At 41.3% G+C, this 22736-nt stretch overlaps 1 protein-coding gene across 1 annotated transcript in view; it reads left to right on the top strand.

Moving 5' to 3' along the window:
* The first annotated feature begins 8829 nt into the window (after positions 1-8829).
* Sox102F (transcription factor Sox102F) overlaps positions 8830-22736 on the top strand; it is a 140115-nt gene continuing 126208 nt past the window's right edge. The window contains exons 1-2 of the mRNA XM_046631058.2: positions 8830-8996; positions 11252-11587. The gene's annotated coding sequence lies outside the window, so the exon portion shown is untranslated. The remainder of the gene's footprint in view (positions 8997-11251; positions 11588-22736) is intronic.

Raw genomic sequence — 22736 nt, 5'->3', positions numbered from 1 at the left:
CGCATTGCACGCTGTAACAAAAGTTCGGCTTCAAATGTACGACATCGAATTATCAATCAATAATTAAAGTGAGTATCGTTACCTGGAATCTGGGCTGCTCCACACTTTTACACGTAGTAGTTCTCGAAGCATCTCAGGTTTACAGTTGAACAAAACAATGAAAACTCGGGACACGAAATTCACCTTCAATTACGTAATACAACGTAACAGAAATCGTTGAGCTTATATACTTGGCCCGTTTTTGTACAGTCACGTAGTACGAGAATAATTTTCGGTACCTACATGCGTTCGAAGCCGGCTTCAGTCGAACACTGAATTTCGAAGAAGAAGCACCGATTGTCGGTCAACATTTCGAGCGTGTTTACATCGCTGCGTCCTTCGAGACTCGCGTCAATGTTGTGATCGGCTTCAATGGATCGTAAACTTTCGTCGCGTACGCACATGTTTGTTTTCTATTCAAACAGTGAGGTGGTTGCGAGTTGTATTAAACGATTTAAAGTAACCTGCTTGCCTATGAATTGAATCTTTTCTTTTCATCTTATTCGATAATTCGGCCACCGCCGACTCGGCACCCACTCGAGCTCTTGGTTTGTCTCTCGCAGGCTGGCCAACCCGTCTTTAGTTTTAAACTGTGAAAGACCGTAAAATGATTGCATCGACAAGTACGACGATTATGTTTTGCCAATGAATGCCCCGTAAATAAAATTGAAACACAATCGTCGTTATTGTCGTCGATGCAATAATTTTACGATCTTTCACAGCTTGAAATTAAGAATGGGTTGGCCAACCTGCGGGAAACAAATGAAGAACTTGAGTGATGCCGAGTCGGTGGTGACGGACTGCAAACTTTCAAGATATTTTCTCGGTATATAAAATAGTAATTCAGTTCGTTTACCGGAATAAAAATTACTTGACACCAAACTCGAAGGAACGTTTTCTTCCGGAAGTGTTATTAAAACTTTTCGATACTGCAAAAGTGTGATGAATTGTGTGTTTCGTCGATTGTCTAAACAGTGACGTTGAAGAAAAGATGGTGAAAATTAGTTTCCAATCAACAATCGGCAGGGTGACTTTTTTTGCTTTTTTCCGCGTTTTTCGCAATATACAGAGAATAAAGATGTGATCGATCCAGCTCAAAACTGCTTGTATCGAATTCCAAAAAATTCGACAAAAAGGTAACGTAACTGTCAACATTTTCTGAGAATTTACGAGTTTTCAGCTGATAATTAAGGCAGCGGTAAAAAAAAGATTAAAAATCACAAAAATCAATGCTTTTCTTATGGGAAAAAGTAAGGCTTCCTAGCGGTGGGTAAATATGGAGCGAAAAATTTTAAAAAATTCTCACATTTTTTTTCAATCATAACGAACCAATTCGGGGGGTAAGACCATTAAAATGCGATTTTGCCCTTCTTAAGGGCAGGTCTAATATATATCATAATTATCCTTCGTAAGGAGTAAACTCCAGTCGTGCGTCGGAGCTAACACACACACTTTTTTTTATCCATAGTTTCGAACCTTTTTTATCATCACTTGTTATCATGTACCTATGTGTAGGTGATCGATTGTCGGAAGGTGCGAAATATTTTGATCTCTTAGAAAGTCGAAACGAAATCGATTGAATTTTCAAATGGTTCGTTGTTTCTTTTTTATTGGTTAATCTTACAAGGTCGATTATACTCTTTGAAATTATAAAATACGGTGAAATCCATGCAATGCGAAGAAGCATATATCTTTTCTAAGAGTAGCAAAGTGAATTCATTGCGGATTGAGTAATTAACAGGCTACGCATTACTTTCTACCCGTCAAATAATTTTACTCCCTCTAGAAAATTGTTTCCTGCAGTTGTACAGAATTAACTAAAATTTTTGTTCTCTTTTCTTCTATAATCTGCAGGGTAAATCAATTAAAACTGATTTCAAATATTATTGTAATTTCAAATTATACAACGATCGACTCTGATTTTAAATGAAAACTCAAATTAAGTCTTCGTAGTCACGATACTAAATAATTTCAGGCGAGTCACACTTGGTCGATTCTATACAGTCAGTTTAAAAAAAAAACGATCCTGAGACAAGTGTCCGTCGGATGTGGATGAAAAAATTACGGAACTTGCTTTGAAAATTTATCAAATTATACAATAAATTACAAACGAAGTAAGAACAGTTGCATTTGAAACAAAATCAAGTAATAATCACTTCCGCATACAATTATTCCATGGATCTTTGATACGGGAATATTTAACTGCTACGTAATAAAAATGGTTCTGAAATTGTAAAATAACGCTATAAATGTAACGGTAAACAGGCTAGTGACATAATTTTTCATTCATCTCTTGTAATAACAAATATCGTATCGACCGCGGTTTAGGTATCTATACTAAAATTCGTCACGTATGTATGCCATATATTTATACACCATTATACACATACCTAAGTTACACGTGAATATAGGTATCTACCTATGTGAATACGACCGGAATAAAATAATCAAATAAATATATATACCGATTCTTGCAAAACGGCGTTAGAGCGTCGCTTGGCCGCGAGACGCGAAGCGGGCTTATAACCGAGATTATGCGTTACCTGGTAAATCATCTTCGCATCCCGTCTCACCGTCGGGATTATTAATGCCGCAGAGATTGGTAAACCGCGGAACTTATGAACCGAGTAAACTTTGCTTTGAAATCACGTGAATAATGTGAGCTTCGCCTCGCGCACGTTTAACCCGTTACATACCGACAATTTTTCTCCTTCCTTCTTCCTCTCGTTTATTCGCTTCTTTCTCGATTTTTTTTTTTCTTTTTTCCTTCTTTTTTTCCTTTCCTCTACAACCTCGAGCATCTAGCTGCGCCCGGCCTGAGGAGAAAAGCCGTTTCGCTTGTATAATTCATACACGTGAACCGGTCAAGCTAATTGTCTAATAGCCAGTTGTTAGGGCGTTCGATAATAATTGTTTGATTAATTGCCGCTCATTTTGCAGCCCGAAGTCGAAGGCTGCCGTGCGGGTTTTGGAAAAATGAAAACGTGCACACGGCGAGCGATAAAAACGCGTATCGGAATCGCACGGACGATGGCAAGAAATTCGCATGGAAATTTGCGAAAACGGGCCGATACGCCGGGGATTTCGAACGTTCGGGATTCTCGTGGGCGGTGGTCAAGCCGCCGGTAAATTTTATACACACAGTTACACGCGTGTCGCGATATTATTATACATAGGTAAGTATAGAAGGTGAAAACGAGGTGGCGGAGCCATAGAAACGGTCTAAATCGATCGGGGTTCGATTATAGACGGTAAAAGCCCCGACGAATCGAGCTTCCACAATGTATATTCGGTATACGCTTGACGGCGTCGCGAGAATTGGCAGGGGGGCGGAGAGGGGGAGAAGGGGGGGGGGGGGGAGGTGGAGCTTACGCAAACGGGTATCTCGCTTAGAGATAAAAATAATATTTTTTCAGCTTATTACATCCGGCGTACAAAACGCGGCGGAGGCGATGCAACATCGTCGTCATCGTGATCGTCGTCATCGTCATCATCATCGTCGCGTCGTCGTCGTCGTCGTCTCGCAAACGGTATAAATACGCCGGAGTGTCGCCCGATAGAGCTACGTAACGCACAGGCGGGGAACGGTTATGGAGAAATCGGTCGAATCGTCCGATCGTCTTTACTTCCATTCGGTCAGAAATTTCCGAATCAATTTCCAAGACGAGGCGGATGAAAGCCTCACGGCTACGGACCGGGGAAGATGCTGCGGGGTGACAATGCAGCAATCAATAAGGTAACGACGAGGGGCGTCGGAGAGGCTTCATCGAATTATCAATGCGGTCGTACCCGGCCGTTCGGACACTTTGCGCTTTCGTGCTACGCCGGCGGACAGAGGACCTTGCTTTTCTAATGGACGTACACTCTCTCTCTCTATATATATATATATACATATGTATATCTTTCTCGCTCTCTCTCTCTCTCTCTCTCTCTCTCTCTCAGCGGCCTGCAAGCCGATCGTCTCCAGGAAACCCGGTATTGTCATCTCGACGAGCCGGCGAGTCGACTCGGCCCTCAGTGCACCGCTCGCAATTATACCGCGAACACTGAGAGCTTTCGACCCCTGCACGGCTGAAGCTTCGATTCGAAGTAAGTCAGGCGGTAGCGCCGAGATTCGTGAACGATCGGTTTTCGCCGCACTTTTCTCTCGCAAGATTCCTTTGTATATATATATATCTCCATCTATATACTCGGACCGATTTTTGCCCGATTCGTGGCATGTGTGGACCTACTTTGGTGAGTGTGATTTTCGCGCCTGTAACATTATCATGCTTCAGAGACCGTTACTTCGGACTAGCTGCCGCGTTCTGAATTTCGTGCTGCTGCTGTTGCTCAAAATGCGTGAGAGAATTGAACGATACTGCTCACGGCCTGATTCTATGAGAGTTATCTGGTACACATAGACGGGATAATTAATTGTCGGTTAACGACGTGTTTCCCACTCTGCGTGCGGTTCGATACGGGATTTTACGATTATTATACTATACGATGGAAGTCGGCGATCGGTTGTGTGTGTACGACAAGGTACGACACACACGCACTGAAGCCGAATTCAACAAGTTTATACCGTCGCGGGACAAGCTGACGAAATTAGGTTGTTACAATTTTTATAGTTCGATTTCGAACACTTACCCAAATTACGCCTCTTCTTCCTGCCGTGGTGATTTCCTGCCTGTAAGGCTCGGTCCTGCGGATCCAGAACCCAAGTCGACGTGCAAGGTGTTCATTTATGTACAATATTGCCCGGAAAGAGAAATGAGAGAGACGTATTATAAGCGGGAATACGACGGTTTTGGATACTTCGGAAAACTTTAGCAGGCGTAACAACGCAAGGTAATTAAAAATTCTGATAAATAAGGAAAACAAGAAACTGGTGAGCCAAGTTATTGTACCGTACAGTATCACGCACGTGTCTCGTCGCGGTGTTTTTCTCCGTATTCTTTGTTTGCCGCTGAAATACTCGACGTACTCCCGCGTATGTATTAAAGGTAATAACAATGCGCAAACAGTGAAACGGAGTCGAAACGTCGAAACGTCGGTGTGGTAAATAGTTCTATGATTATCCAAAGTGAGTTACATAGTTGGGAGTGTATTTTAAATGCGACAAAGTAAACTCCCCGCATTCGTTGATTCCCAAATTATCGGCAAAACAATTAAACAACAATTACCATCAATGAGACTGCGCGATACATGCGTCGTCTGAAAATCCGTAACTGACCGATGCGTAACGTACGACGTAACACAGGTACGAACGCGTAACCATACTCACCTGCAAAATCCTGAAATAATCGTTTCACGCATGAACATCCCGAAGCGAGTCACGTGCCGCTCTGTTAGCCGAATCGTTTTCGCACACACGCGCGTCTCCTCTTGTGTGTACATTACGCGAATTTTACATAATTACAAAGAGAAAAAAGGCGTTGAACTTGTATTACGTCCAAGTCGCTGTACCACCATCTACGCGACATCGGCACACAATAATATAATGTAATATATTTGCGCGCCGACGGCGCAGATGTCGGACGTTGCGATTCGTGAAATTTTGCGGAATTCGTTGGCAAATATACACCCTCGTGTGTGGAGGAGAAACCACGTTTTCCGACATACAGATTCCTCTGTCAAATCGTGTCTTCGAGGGCTTGCGACATACGTGTGTCGTTGTACCTACGCCTGTGACACGCATAATACGGGAGCATTTGGCCGCGGCGGCCTCGATGTGTTTGCACAAATGTTTCGAGGCCGGGTTTCTTCTCGGTCTCTGTAACGGCTGCGGAACACCGTCTATACACTTTACGGTTAGGAATATACGAACGAATTGTTTTGAATTACAACAAGTTCGGGAAAGCGAAAAACAACCTGTGTATTGTAACAACGGGTTGTGTACGAGAATCGCGACGCGAGACGTTTCTATTTACGCGAGTTAGCCGTTAATACAATACGTACGTATGTAAGTCCCGCTGAAACTCGGACATATATTATAATATTGTGTATACGGAGTGAATTTCTAACGATTGCATGGTCCGTCGTCTGCTAGATCTCAACGCGCATGCACCACGATCCGAGAAAAGCTGTCTGTCGCCAGGGCGGTTGAGCTTAATTGAAAAATTTCAAAATTTTTTAGGTTAGAAACAGTCGGTTGCCATGGCAAAAGGCTTTTCTCGGATCGTGGTGCATGCGCGTTGAATTTTAGCAGACGACGGACCATGCAATCGTTGGGCATTCACAATGATCAATTTTTTTGCGGCATACTTTCCGATAAGAATACGATAATCCGTCGGCGGTTGTAATCGAATCGTAAACACGATGAAAAGATTATTTGCGCAAAATAAATTTTCTACGGATTTTCCACGATCTGTAATTTTCACACCAAGTATTACACAGGTGATAAATGCGGTCAAACACGATTACCCGATTGTTACTGCAGGACAACCGCCCGGTGTACAATTATTTGATTATAGACACTGTTTGTCCTGCGTGTTATTCCGACACTCCAAAAACATAATACAACGTACACACCAGTGTTTACGTACAAATACTTTGATTCAATATTTTTGTTGTTACCGGTTCCGTACGGCCAGTCAACCTCGTACGTACTTATAATATTGTCGTTGTAAATCGCTGTGTAATTATTTTCATAATAACTGCATGCACGTATTGTTTTTTCATATTCGATTCTCTGCGAACACGATTCAACGTTATTCCACGCAAATTGTAATTACCGCGGATCAGTTTCGCACGTCACAAAATAACGACACATTTGTACGAGTGAAATCCACTAATCTTTCTATTTGTCCAACTCTCTCTCTCTCTCTCTCTCTTTTGTACAGTATATCTGTATCATATTTACTATTAACCCTTCATCCCCACTGTAATTTTTTGATACAAGGTTCCCACTGTCGACATTTTAGCGTTCGAATCTTATTTTACAGGGAATTCCCCGTCAAAAAATTTCGAAAAAATTCCTCAATACAGAAGAATATACGTATTTCATACTCAAACAGGTTCTGGATCGAAATCTTTTGCTGATTCTTTGAAAAAAATTCTTCAAGTTAGCTACAACGAAAGCCTTGCAATATCCGCTGTCAGCGCTAAGTTCTACACAGTGAAGACGGGGGGTTAACTAAGGCCTTAAATCCACTAGTTCCTAACTAATTTCATAAATATATCCATACGAACAAGTTAAACCAAAGGATATTCTATTTATTACTTACGTGATACACACGTGAAACAATTGTATCTCTGCGCCTGTAGTAGACTTTAATATGCACAGCATAACCGCGTTGCCTGTAAAAATGTTCGAAGGTATCGGCCGCTTGTTTGTTTTGTCTAACCGGATCGTCGCGATGCGATGGTACAAGAAATCAGCAGAGGGGTACAGGGAGGGGGTACTGCGGCTGGGCACAAGATTCAAAATTAAACTTGGACTCTCGGAGGTAAGGAGATGGAGAGGCGTCGATCAGGCGTCGATCAGGCGTCGATCAGGCGTCAATTACGTAACAGCCGAGAGGTTCGACCGAGGACGCGTTTTTTTCCTTCCCATTCCGACCCACCTAAGATGCACGTATCACCCATTACGGTATACTTTACACCCATACCTACATATAAAAATACGAAGGGGTGTAGTATAAAAAAGCGCGAGATGCTACGCTGCACTTGTCATACTCCGCACGCACGTTACACGTATCGTATATATAATATATTACGTATACGTATATTATAGTTATACCTACACACATTATATATATATATATATATAATAATATATATATATATATGAGAGATGCCGCGGTTAAAATCACACCGGGTCCGAAAGAGATGGATGGGCGGATCACGACTCAGATAAGGGGAGATGACAGGTGGACCCATGCGACGTTATTATCTCTCCTCGAGGCAGGTAGTCGCGCCCGTTCGGCATCGTACGGGTGGGTGTATTATACTCTATCCCAGAAACGAAGAGGCATATATGAGATACGTACGTATGTTGTATATTTATATACACATACGTGACATACGTGTATACGTGTAACGCGCGAGCACGGTGCGGTGTGTGTTATAAGAGAGCGAGAGAACGAGAAGTCGCGGTTGGCGGGTGAGAAGGGGCGGAGGGGGGGGGGGGGGGGGAGGATTGGTGGGGTCCGATAAAGTGCTCGGAGCGTGGGCAGTTTCGTTGACACGTTACGCGACGGCGGCGGTGGCGGTGCCTGATCTTCTTCTTCTTCTTCTTCTTCCTCCTCTCCTTCTTCTTCTCCTCGTCCCTCGACGCCTTTGCCTTTGCATTCTCCCTGCTGCACGGCACGGCACGGCACGGATGGATGCAGTGGCCCGGGTCAATGAATGTGGGTATAATCCCCACCGCAGAGGAGTGGAGTAAAGTGGAGAGTAGAGGAGAGGCGAGGTGAGGAGATGAAGATGAAGAAGAAGAAGAAGAAGAAGAAGAAGAAGAAGAAGAAGAAGAGTCGCCGAACAATCCGATCGCGGGAGGAGCGGGAGCAGGAACAGCGGGCATTCAGCGGCGTCGAGGGGAGCGCCGCATTAAGGAACGATACCTTGCATGACTGCTCCGCCGTCCGCAACCTCGCCTCACTTCATCCCGATTCCTCCTTCCTCCTCCCCCTCTCTTCGCTACTCCCGTTCACCGCGTGCCCCCTTTGCCAAGGGGGAAGGAGGAGGAGGAAGGTGGTCAGACTCCTCACCGTTCCTCGCGCTTCGTTTCTCGTACCTCGTTCTTTCGCTCATTTATTTACTCTATTTCCCAATGTTGCACAAAGGCGCGTTACTTGTCGTTAATAGACGGTGCGCAAGTAACCAACCGCCGACGAACGGCAACGATCAAAGTGAGGTGCGGCGCATCGTCGGATCGGGCGTTTTCCAATTCTTCTCCCAACTTTAAACTCGTGCCTGCTGTTGCTGCTGCTGCTGCTGCTGCCTCGGATCGGAAGAGAGGAAGAGACGTCGAGGTGCGTACACACGTCGGTTGTCTCTCCTCTCCTCTCCTCTCATCTCGCCTCGTGCGTGTGTGCCTGTTACTCCCGCCACTCTCGGCACTCGGCTGGCTCCACGCTACTCCTCCTCCTCCTCCTCTTCTTCGGCCCCTCTCGCCATGCACGGCCTACTACTCCTTCTACCTGGCGAGGCGGTCGGACGTCATGTGTGTATGTGTACCTTGGACTTCAGTGTAAGATCCGAGCTAGCGGCGAGCGCACGGCATTGTGTATTGTTATAAATCGTTTATCGTCGTTCCTCCTCCTCCTCCTCGTCCTCCTCCTCGTCGTTCTCGTCGTCTTAATTCTAATCAACGTCGTCGTTGTTGTTGTTGTTGTTCGATGTTACAACAGTGCCGATCATCCGGTTTACGTTTACATACGTTGATAATAAACTGTGCGCCGTGTGTTTTTCGAGGGTTGAATCACCCCCGACCGCGTCAAATATCGCGCCCCTCCTTCCCCCACCCGATTTTCATCGATGTCGTCGTAGCATCGACAATTTCAACACAAGTATACGCGTCGTCAACCGTCGTACCGATATGAACAATTCCTCATAAAACTGACCAATCTTGCGATAGAAAGAAACGCTCGTCCAGAGATCGTCGTCTACCACCCACCCGAGTCACATCGATCGATCTTTGCTCGCACTCTTTTCCGGAAACACGTGGCTCCTCGCCGGTGCCGCACGAGCTTCCGTGGCGGCAAATTCGTAAGGGAAGAGAGACCGGAAGGAAGAAAATAAGGAAGGAAGGAAGGAAGGAAGGAAGCAGGGTGTCCTCCCCTCTCCCACCACCCCCATCCCTCCTTAACCATTTCCACGACGCATCTCCCGTGGATATTGTCACGGGATGGAGCCGGCAGCGGGGAAACTCGGCTGGTGTTGCTCGTCGACCCGCAGACAAGGGGTTCTCTTCTCGGCTCGAGGATTGACGGCGAGGCGCGGCTCTAACGCCTAATTAAATCGATTAGACTTTGGGGTTAATTGTTCTGGAAGGCCACGCTCGCCTTGCAGCCTTACAACCCTCCGCGTACGGTTATAACACACCTACCCGCACACCACCACCACCACAAGGAGGAAACTGATCGGCGGATCGTATGCCAGGTGGAAATAATAACGATCTCCCTCGTTGTTGTATACACCGATCGGCGATCTTACGGCGACACTCGCCTTGAAACTACGACGCCCAAGATACAACGCGAGAGGGCTGAGAGTCCGTCGGCTCTCTGATCAGTCAGTCTGCCCTCGCCGATCGTCTCGATGAAGTGAAATATAATATCGGGAGGCAAGCGTCTCTCTCTCTCTTGCTCGTCTTCGGCAATCGGTCGCAAGAGACTTACTTACGCTCACAATCAGCCGACGTTGTTCGCTCTGTTATGTTTTATACATGCATCATTGCATACCTGTGAGAGTTGTGACACGAGCGTTTGTCTCTTTAATAACGTGTGTAATGAATAATTCGGCTGTGCTTGCTTAGTTGTGTTTGTTTTCTCGCCGGGATATTAAAACGTTTGATATTACATGCATGTATAATAATACATGTACGTGTGTGTACGCCGTAAGCAACGGCGGCTCGGTGTCGATTTGACATCGTTCGGCGGCTCCTACGTTTTTAAACCCTGCTTTTTTGCTCAATTAGTTTTTATCGTCTAACGTGGTTAACAATATCTTGAGAGTGCAAAAATATATTCACCTGCCGTGTTGATAATGTTGTTACGTTTTATCCCTCGACGTGCCGGTGGTTAATAAATCTATACGTAGGTACACGAGTATAAATAATACGTGTAGTATACAATTGTTTGAACGAAGATGAGAAACACTTGAGCGGTTTTTATACGTTTCGCGATCATTAACATGATCGTGTATAATAATACGATATTTTAACTATTTGTGATTACACATGTGATAATAAAAAAAAAAAACGTATATATGATATACATATTATACATATGTATATATATTATACATACGTAATAATATCTACCTTTAATACACAACGATCCGTATGTATAATATCGATAACGTAATAGTACACATGATGTTATAACCCGATGATTAAGCGATCGTTACAGATCTGTGAAAAGACATAAAATTCTAGTTCGTTGTTGGTTTTTCTTCATTCTGTTTCTTCAATTTCTCTCTCTCTCTCTCTCTCTCTCTCGCTCTCTTTCTGTCTCTTCCTCTGATCTGCTCTTTTTAAAATTAGTGTATAAAATGTGTATGTGCAAAGATAAAAAAAAAACGGTGTCAAATAATCGTCGTAACGATGATATAATAATTTTATATGAATAATATATGTATACGAGTGTGCGTATTATCGACACAGCTTATAATAACATAGACCACCGTCACGTGATCTTTACATGAAACATAAAACGTTTATCGTGTGTGAATTTGAGGAGAAGAGAAGAACCAATTGTGTGCCAATCGAACGACGCGTGCGTGATATTAATCGTGGATATTAACGCGTGTATTCGTGGCGATTTTTCGTTCTGTGATCAAGGAAGTGGAATTGTGACGTTGAGAAACGAAAAAATTCACTTGGAAATTGCCGCACAGAAACGGGGTGAGTCTGAATATTTTTAAACAACATCATTCACGATAAACCCGTCATGCAATTTCGCTGCGAGGACGACCAACGAACTCGATATTCGTCGTCGTCTACAAATTCATCACCGTGCAGCTCTTCGTTTTTATCCGATATCTTCTCAAAACTGCGCGAATCCAAGTCCCGATGATTCTTCGAGACCCGATTCAGTTCCTCCGTCGCCATTTTTAAATCCTGCACCAGACGGTTGGAAAAAAATAAAAAGAATCTCCTTGCGACTGCGCAACAGTTGCGCAATCGTTTTTGTGTCTCCTCGTACGGTTATACGATTATAAGTTACAATAGTGCGTAATCCGCATTGTCACGTCGTGCAGAATCGCGAAAAAATATACATGCGAAACGAGGTTTTCTTCGCTATGTATTTTCATTACGTTACGCGCAATTGCGACGAATCCATACCACATATTATTATTCGCCTCGTCGTTGCAATAGAGAAATCTACGTGCACAAAAGATCGGCGATAATAATTTTCTTTGTTTTCGCACGCTCTTTACGCGGACAAAAGTCACTCTGTTGCACGGCCTGCAATCGATTATCTCTAGCTGTTGCAGCTTCGCGGATTCGAACGGAGCAACGGTAATGACTCTATAACGTCGCCGACGTTTGTTTTTCTCCTTATATTCTCTCTACGCATGGAGCTAAAAGAGGCGAATGACGAAGCTGGACGATTATCATTCTCATTGTACCGCCGATATTTGCACTCTTCGACTCGACTGAGATAATCGCGCCAATTAGATACGCCGGATTGCTCTTTCAAGAAAATAAAAAATAAAACAAATAAAATAGAAGGAATACCGATTCAAGTCTCAGCAGCAGTTTTTCCAAATCCGAGTCTCATGTCTGATAATGTTAATAATAATAACAACAACAACAACAACAACAATAGTTTGTCAAATAATTTATTTTTCCATTCGTTTACAGTGTAACGTGCAACGTTAAACGTAAATCATTCGGTCAGGACGAACAATTGTACGTAAATATAATTTTCGCCCGAACGTTGGAACAAAAAGGTAGTCAATTTTCGGTCACAACGGCAGATTATAATAAGTCGAACGTGTCAAGAGCGATAAACGTCGTTAATTGAACGGCGTTAAAACAATCCGGTACGTACGTGTAAGAGCGCAGGGTGAAAAGAAACATTATTCCGCGGACTCGAGGAATTACGACCAGGTGCCGCCGCCTTTTGCTGCCATGCCGCTGCATCGGTTATACAGCAGCGGTAAATTGCAATAGAACTTATACCTGTGGATGTATACAACCTGTAACGCAAGGTACCCAGATAAATGTGCCCAGAAGTACCTAGAGGCAAACATACCCGTAATACAGTGTATAAGTAAATGCACATAAATCATACCTGTTTAGGGTTGTAACTTTCAATACTCGTTCCGCACTGTCCAAGGATACGTAAGCCAGGTTAAAGTTCCCGTTTCTAATACACGATGTAAACCCGGAGGGAGGTAGACGGGCATTAGGCCTCCACTAATTGGCCGGAGACGTTGTTGAGCCGCGGTATAAAACCAAACTCGGTAAAAGGTTGCGATATATTTTTCTTTTTTCTTATTTTACTTATTCGTCGCAGGGCACGCGCGATTATTTTATTCCCGTGCAGCAAGGAAAGAAGTTTGTCGTGTGCGACAAAAAGGAGAAGCATGTTTGTAGTAGAAAATTTTCGGATTTTGCGTTATATTATATTATAGACGTACGCAATCCAAGCGTTTAGTCGCGACGGATTTTTCTTGGACTTTTTGTTATTAATTTTTTCGTCGCGGTTATTATACTGAAAATATAATTTTCCGAGGAGCAAAAATTTACGAGGCATGAAATGTAGGAAAAATCGTCGAACACGTGTTTTAGATATCGAGGATCTTCGTTACGCCCACGGATTTCGCGGGTACGTATAAAATAATCGAGCCTTGGTCCGCGCGGTCATCGATCTTCATTAAATCGACGGGAATAGAAATCCGGTCGATGGGATCGCCGGGAATCTGTGAACGGTTAAATCGTCATCGGGATCGTCTATACATAGATATTGTACGTAGATTTGTGTACCTGCGACAGAGAGCGAAAAATTCGTCATTCGTCTTTCTCTCTCTCTCAGCGATTCGTATAATATGCGTGACGTACGTATAACCGCGCTTGGAATTTTTATCTCGACGACGTTGTAACATATTATAATAATGTCATATTTTCACACCACGGCCGGGGATGATAGGCATTCAAAGCCGGGTTACAGCAATCAATTAAAGTGAGTGATGATCGCCGGTCGTTTAGCGTTTTTCATACCGGTAGGTAGGCATACCTATAATACGCGGAGGAGAGGATGTACGATAGATATATGCTTGTTTACCCCGCTCTCGTTATATTTCGCAGATCTGTTTGATCTGCGCGTTACGCTTTCTGAATTCTTATGTCACCAAAGTGACACCGCCGGACGCAAAAGAGCCTAATTTATGTATGACGTGTCGCAATTTTCGTTTTTATCTTTCGAAAATTGTTTTTTCACCCAATTTTCTTTTTTATTCTATCTCCGTATCGCTATTTTTACACATTTATACGAGCGAACAAATCATCGAGATCTTCTTTCTCGTCAACCTTTCGGATGGAACGAGAGAATAAAAATAAGAATTCTGCAAACACGCGTACATGCTTTAGGTATACATATAACAACGTGTAATAGATTCTGTCGCTATTTGCATTCCTGAATTGATGAATTTTCTCAAAGACGCGTACGGATGATAACAACAACGGTCCGTCCGTAAAATATACGCGTCTACCATTTGAATATCGTAGTCGAGAACCTGCTAAGAAAATTTTACGTAATCCGTAATCTTTCTCAAGCTGCCCCCGAAATTTTCTGCGGAAAATATCTGCGAGTGAATTATGTTGTATAAACTTTCGTCATATCTGTTATCCTTTTCGTTCTGTTGCTGACCGGAGTGATGCTGCAACCAGAATTCCGTTTTCGTAATAATATGATTAGGAAGAACTAAGTATAGTACGCATATATATATATATATATATATATGCAGTAAAAAAATTATCGTCACACGAAAGACATTCACTCGCTTCTACCCGTTTAACATTCGCACGTTATTGTATTTACCGGTAAGTGATTCACGCCTGCGTCACTCGCTAAGAAACTCAATAAGCATACACTTTGGAAATATGGTGAAATATTTCAACTATATATATATATATATAATATATAATAATAATATAATATATGCGTCGAAAAAATGCATTTTCGAGCCGGGAATGAGAAGGAGGAAGAATGAGAAATTTTTGTGAAAGAACGAAAAAAAAAGCACACCATTTTTACCTGTATAATATATATATATACGGTAACAGTATAAGCGACGTTAAAAAACTACCTCTGTTTATCACTATTATAAAACTCTCGGTGCGTGCGCCGTGTATTATAATATGTATACATACATACATGCATACGAGAAAGGTGTAGCGTGATAACGATCTCCGTTATGATCCTTGTTAAATGAATATCAAGATTTGGAAACACAGCGCTGTAATGCACCTGTGCCTTACACGGAAAGACACTAAGAGTAAGAAGGTTCGGAATGGAGTTAAAAAGAAAAAAAAAAAAAATAAAAAAGAAAGAAAACTAACTGAGCCACAACTTTTTTTTTTTTTTTTCTTTTTACTCACATTTACATACCTATATGCAGTAGGTACGTAATATTTGTATTATTATATAATTTCTCTTGAGGTCGTAAAGCGTTTGAAAAACTCACGATTTCAATTCGTGCCGGTCGATCGGGAGGCGGAAAAGTGATCAAGGGACCGGTGAATAATATTTGTGAGAATAATAAAATATAATAATCCTGAGCGGAGGATGAATTTTTTTTTTCTTTTTTTTTTTTTTTTGTTCAAAAGGTTTTCAGTCAGTCGCGTTGCTCAATCGCCGAGTGGCATCGCCGTTTCGTGATCTGACGAATGAACGCCGTAAATTTCGGTAATAATTAGAGGCCGTGAGGCGATTCGAGATATTTTTCATCCGATCCAAAGGTCGCGGGGCATGCATCCCATTACCCTCGTACAGCACCCGCCGTTTATCGTTATATTTACATCCGTTTAAGCCGTACTTTGGACAGTTGAATAATTTCCTTTCAAAGGATTATGAGCAATACCGAATACAATTGAGCATAAATCGGTGAATGTTTGTTTCTCGAGGTTCGCAAATATCTATTCATCCCGTTTACGTGCAATAAGACGATTAATAATTATTGTACGCATGAACAGACGTTTAATATTGTTGATTCCTCACGTACGATATGCTGAATAAAAAAAACAAAAAAAAAAAACAACAAAACTCGGGAATAATTGAGGAAAAGTTCAATCGAATAAATTTAGTTTCACGGAATTGAACGTTGTTCGGTGAGGAAAAAGAATTTCTTTTTACGATTCACGGACACTCTGCTGGAATTATACCTGTAATTTATTTCTTCGGTGAATATAATTAATTGTCCTACTCGGATATAATAGGTTTTATTTTTTACAGATGATACGCGTGCGCAAACAAATCATGCAAGTGCAGCGAACTTTGATTGTGTTGGATGTGGTAAAACCTCGCAGATACAAAACGAAACTCAAGACTGTAAATTGAGTCTTGTTATTTTCTTTGGAATGAATGAGGAAGTAACAGGATTAATTTATCGTTTATTCTTACGATTTTTAAAAATTGCCTCAATCGAAGTCAGCTTCGAAGTTTTAGCACTGCAAAGTTTCGCGCTCTTAACAAAACGGTACAATAACGTGCCTTGCAATGTACCGTAAAGAGCTTAAAACGTTTTATAACGAACTTACAAATGATACCCGTTTCATTACGTCAATAAATTATAACTTTCTCGTACATAATTGAATGTTATTTATCATACTCGCGCGTATAGTACACGTACGTGTGTCATAATGTATACGTCGTATTTAACCTGCAGCTACGCCTTGTGCGTAATTTTTGTAAACGACATTTAGCAGCGTGTATATAATTCTTCACGCTGTTAATTGAACCGTTAAACAAATCAGTCATACCTACAGGTATAATCGTGTCTGCGGCTCAAAACCAAGAGAATCGTCCCACGTCGAGTGTCAAAGCTTTTCCCCCTGACTTAAATTCTATAATTCAAAATGTCACGGGAACATTACAATTATTAAAAGTATACGTGATTTTTTACACCTGCAGAGACTCTGCGTGTCAACGAACTTGATTATACGAAAAATACTTCATCCGACAACAAGATTCAACGGATAATATGACGAAAGCTTTAGGTGAAAAAAATAAATAAATAACAAAGTTGTTTCGAGTTGAATTTACCACGCTTACGTATAGCTATATAATATTTCAAACCTCGAAATTTAAACAATCAGAGCTTCGCAAATATGTTATTTTTTTGCCGAATCGTTGCCTTTTGTAACAGGTGTAGAGCAGCCGTCGGTACAACGTGGAGTAATCACGATTGATCACGGTCTAACGGCCATCGATGCGACAGATCCTTTTTTATCCGGCGTTAAAAGTTTCGTGCATCATCCTAGGATCGTAAGGAGATTCAACTAGCCAGCGAACATGTTACACCGCAGCGTAAGACGAAACTCGTGTCGTTTTTCACCGTTTCCTCAATTTTTCCAGCAGCACCTCGTACAATAATTAAGCCGAATGACGGGCGTTGATCGGTGGACTGGACCTTCCGAAAATAGTCGTAAGTGTTGAAGGGGCGATGAGAAGGTGGGGGGGGGGGGGGGATGCATAGGTCGAGCCTAATTAGTCAGGTATATATTATCTGGAATCTCAGGAGGCGAGTTTTGTAGGCCTCCTTAGTTTTATGTTGGTTGGTACGCGGCTAGGCGGATTTCACCGGGATTAGCATACAAATCGATTTAAAGAGGAGATAAATGGCCGCGGCTCAAAGCCGTCTCACGTTAAAGCCGACTTCGACTCGCGAGCATTATCTTGTCCACTACCCGCGAGATTAACGCTTTAATGCTTTATATGCACACACGCGCACACACACGCGCGCGCGTACATACACGTATACTACCGTTTTATTCTCTGCTCGTTTTAATCTTACTCAGTTTACGCAGATCTTCTTATTTTTCCATTATTTTCTCATCGATTTATTAAGCTTATGGGATATCATGCGAGACGCGGGTATTTTATTATAAAATTTTAAACGAACCTTTGCACCGCGGACGATCGATCATCTTCGGGTTGATATCAGCTGTAATGGATAAATAATATCGACGCGTAGAACTTTTCGCAAGATTTTCTCCAATTGTTTTCGTACCATGCCTATTACGTCTGTGACACGAAGCAGATATGTATCATACGTATAACGATTATGCTGCCGCATAGAGCCAAACACGATACACTGTAACCACTGAAATCTGTCGTTTCGAAAGAGCATTGCTGGGCATAGCCTTCGGAAATTTTCGGGAACACCAGCGCGTAGAAAAAACTTGAGCAATCGAGAAATCCGTTGATATGTTGATTTACTAATCTTGAGTAATTGACGAGTAAATATCATTATATACTAGAGTACCGGCTTATTATTGTACGCTTACCTCAAAATTATGCATGAATTATATTTCTAGATATAAATATATGTATATGTACGCACGTACCTGTACGATCAGATTACGGAAATGTAGCTGCACTTTGAGTATTACCGTAAAAAAAAAATTAAGAGGAATAATAATAATAATAATAATAATAACACTAATAATAATAACGTCGACTAGTAACGCCGTTATATACGTGTACAAAAATCTAACACACCTAGACGATGCTCATGTTATACCGGACTTCGTTGTATTATTATTCGGTAAATATACGTCTTGCGATTGATGCGCAAACATCAGGAACTTACTATTCAAAACTTACTTCCATCGTCTTATGCATTCGCATATCTTTTACGACGCTTGTGTTATACTCACGTACGTAGTCCGATGATATTCTTCTTATTATTAAACTTTTACCGTAGGAAGGAATACCGTAGAATGATGAACGGGCATTTTTAAAGTCGCAAATGAAACCAATAAGTATTAGCTGCAGTAATTATAACCAATGTATTAATTATATTACATACAAATCAAGTTACATTTATCATTTTCTGACAAACTTCGAAAGTTACGGCTTTCCGAAACTTGTATCGCATAATCGGAAATTTCGCATATATATATATATATATATATATATATATATATATATATATATATATATATATATATATGTACATTATACAGTTACAATACAGAAAAATTTGCAAATAATCGCCACACGTAAAAATTATTTATTATACGACTGTCGGTTCTGCGGTAAACTGACCCGGAATATATAGTCTCATCTTAATAATTATCACCTCATAGCATGTGCGACATAGAAATGAAATGTTTCCAACCGTAACGAGCCTAATAATTATACTTATCTGTCTAGGGAGTATGCGTGAAATTTTTTCCGACACTAGATAATTCTTAAAAAAAAGCGGTACAATTATAATTTTTTTGTATTCCTCGTTAATCTTTCACAATTGCACTGTGCAAGAGAAAATAATTGCGTAATGAATTTTAAAAAACGGACCAACTTTATAGGTATTATTCTCTATTCCATGGTAAATTCAATCCAAGTCAAATAAAATGCCCCGAAATTCTCTCTCTCTCTCTCTCTTTTTTTCTCTCTTTCGCCTCCTCCGTTACGTCGAGTAAGCAGTTAAGCGCGACTCGAGAGACGATCAGGTGTATCGTGACGTGTAAGAAAGAAGACGGAGGTGCGGATTCCGTTCGTCCGTCCGTTCGCCGGTCGGTCAGTCGAACCTAACCGCGGATATAAATCATGGGTGGATGGTCCAGCGACCTCTTCTCTCTACCCGTAAGATCTCGGTCTTGGTCTCGGCCCTGGCCCAGCGGGACGGACGTTAGGATAGCAGGCTCGAACGGAGAGCGCGAGGTGGGAGGAGGAAGAGGGAAGAGGGAAGAGGCAGCCGGAAAGACTCGGCAACTGGGCCACTCTTGAAACGGATGAACAGGTGAGCGAACGTAAATCAGGGTGGCGGGAGGCGGGAGGCGGGAGAGCACTTAACGCTGGACCAAAACCAGCTGCTGTCAACCGAGATCTGCGCGCGCGCGTCGCTTCAATTCGTTCTTCTCGGCTGATCTCGCCTCTCGCGCTTTTATACATTATGCACGATACGCGAACCCAGGGAATTATGAGCCGTGCGTGCCGCCTCATATTCCCGAAATTCTAACTCCTTCCCCTCTCTCTATCTTTTTTTCGTTTAACAAGCCCCGACTTCTCGTTCTTACTTACTGGACCCAGCATCGCGATCACGCTGCTACTGTTATCTTTTTGATGCTTGAGTCTCTTTGGTTCTAGTTTGCTGTCCTTTTATGATTTGTTACTTTACTTTACTCATTTCTCAACCTTATCTATCTTATTGTCATGCTTATGTTTTCCTCGTTTAATCTGATAATTTGCATGCTTCGCTGTCTTGCTGGACTTACTTTTCTTCATTCGTCACTTCTTGCCTTTGTCATTTTTATTTCGCTCTATGTATTTCATCTTTTCCTTGTCATTTTTGCCAAAGGCATTCCAAGGCGTGATAAATTAATCACCGTCGTCATCGTCGTCATTATCTTTCTCCTTCTTTTTCTGACAAAAATTGTTACACGCAATGTAATTCGTTATTATGTGGCTATTATAGGTGCACGAATATGATCGTGCGTGTCGCGCGCGTCAAGAATTTGGCCAATCTTCAATCGGGCGTAGGTATAAATCGTTTCGCTGAAGTATTTTTGATCGGTTTATCATATTTCAATTTTAACGCTGCGTCTTCGCAATCATTCGACCAAAAATTCCACCTCCGAGAACAAAAATTATGTTACCACAAGTAACGTCTCCATTCGAATCATTTTCCATGCAGAATATGAACACTGTTTTTTCTTTCAAATATTCTGTTCTTTTCAACTCTGGTGCCACAATTCGAATGATTTTGTTTGATATTTCATGATGTTGCAAAGGCTAGAAAATGATTTTTTTCAATTATTCTAACTGACAAAATTATCCGTTAGATCGACGGATGGTCGAATGTGACGGGAAAACGGAGATATCTTGTTATTTGAAGCTACGATGTCTTGGCCGAATTTTTTCAATTCCCGGGGTTCCAATTAGCCAAACGAAACATTGATTGCGACGAAAAGAAGCAAATAAGGTTGCCTCCGATTGTGGTTTACAGAATTATCGCATCATTTTCCCCTAGGAAGTAAAATTTTCAATTCTCTCTCTGTGAATAAGATTCCTCGCGTTGATCGAAGACTTTGATCTCTTCTTCTTTAGTATACAATCACTATAATCGGAGTAAATTTTTCTTTTCCGTATCGTCGTTTGTTAAATCGATGATCTGGTTTTGAAACCGTTTAATAAAAATCTGTTTTGCAAAACTACAAAAGTTTTTTTTTAAAACGTTCGAATAAAAATCCAGTTAGATCAATACACGATTATATCATATGTTACAACCATGCGAAATTTTTTGAAATTTATTCATAGTAAACTCGTTCAACCCGGTTTCCGAGAAAATTTCTTTCTACAAGATCAACAAGTTTGTACATTTCCACGATGAAATGATAAAATAAATGGATTATATTGTATATACCATGAAATCGATAATCGTATACTTTCTATTGTACGCGTTCTATGTATCAATTTTTCTTTTGCCTCCAGTCGATCATCTAATTTCAGAAAAGATTTCAACATAAGGAAAGGAACTAGACGTTTTTTTTTTCTCTTACAAAGGCAGGAAATCGGTGAGAAAAAATTGAATCATATAATCTGCAATATAGAAAAGAAATTCTTATCTCCAAAATAATGAATTTTTAAAGTGAACAGATGTAGGTTTTATTCATCGATCAATCGTTAAGGTTTAAATGAAAAAAAATTGAAGAGAAATCTCTTATAATATAACGTTATTATATTATAAATTTAAAATTGTTTCCGATTTCTAATTATGTAAAGAGACTTAAAAAATACAACGCGACAGAAATTTTATATTCTCATGAAATTTAAACGTGGGATCGCATTATCACGGCTCTAATCGCTGTCTCGGTATAAGCAGTCCTCGGGATATCATCGAGGTGTAAGGCGTTCGGGAATTATACCTGTTACAACGCGTTAAGATGACCGCCAAACCGGCCATCGCTCGTAAATAACTTGGGCACGGATTTCTAAATTCTTTTTCCACGAGAATGTACTCGTGCTTATACGCCGGCCTGAACCAAACATGCCATCCTCCTCTATTTTCTTTCAGCATTTTGTCCGCAGCTATTATTCTATTTGGTCCTTCCACGAAAAAATTTCGTATCTACGCTTATTACCCTACAGAAATCAAAAATGATGAAATGAAGTGCAGAAAAGTACGCCAATGTGATGTACGTTATATATATGGGGCATTCCACGTCAATTTGACTAGGGTCTGACCCTCACCCTCTTGGATTTCGTCCGTAATTTCTTATATTGTTGTTTCAACAATTACATAAATTGTGTAACCAAAATTATCGAAACCAAAATCAGAGTGGGCAGGCAAAACGCTAATTTCTTCTTACTAGTTTTTCAACCAATTAACAATTCTTTGTTAGTAATTTTGATTTTTCCTTCAGCTATCACGAAATTTCAATCAAAATCCAGAAATGAAAAATCGAAATAACTAAAACAAATTCTCCATGTATGTATTACAAGATTGGTGAAAACCAATTGCTTGTAACGTATCCCCAATTATAAACTCTTTCAGTCGAACTGGAGAAAAAAAAAATGACCCGATTATTTTACGCTTCTCTACTTTGTTATATCTGCACATGTATACCTGGATGGTTTTTTTTCGTTCATTATGAAAAATGCGAAAGCCAAAAATTGAGCTCAATTTTCTGCGCCTACACGTCGAATTATATCGTAATAAATTATTCGCACCTACGCGCAAACCGTCGACTTGGATGATACAGTTTCTTTCTCGCGTCCCATTTACGTGGTTTACTTCCTTGCGAGGTTGAAGTTCGTAATGTTATTGTAACGATTCAATTTTGGCAAAAATTGTTATTACCGAACTTGCCATAGAAG

The sequence above is a fragment of the Neodiprion pinetum genome, chromosome 6, assembly GCF_021155775.2.
Source record: "Neodiprion pinetum isolate iyNeoPine1 chromosome 6, iyNeoPine1.2, whole genome shotgun sequence".
In the NCBI taxonomy this organism is placed as follows: Eukaryota; Metazoa; Arthropoda; class Insecta; order Hymenoptera; family Diprionidae; genus Neodiprion; species Neodiprion pinetum.
This window is presented reverse-complemented; position numbering and strand designations above follow the sequence as displayed.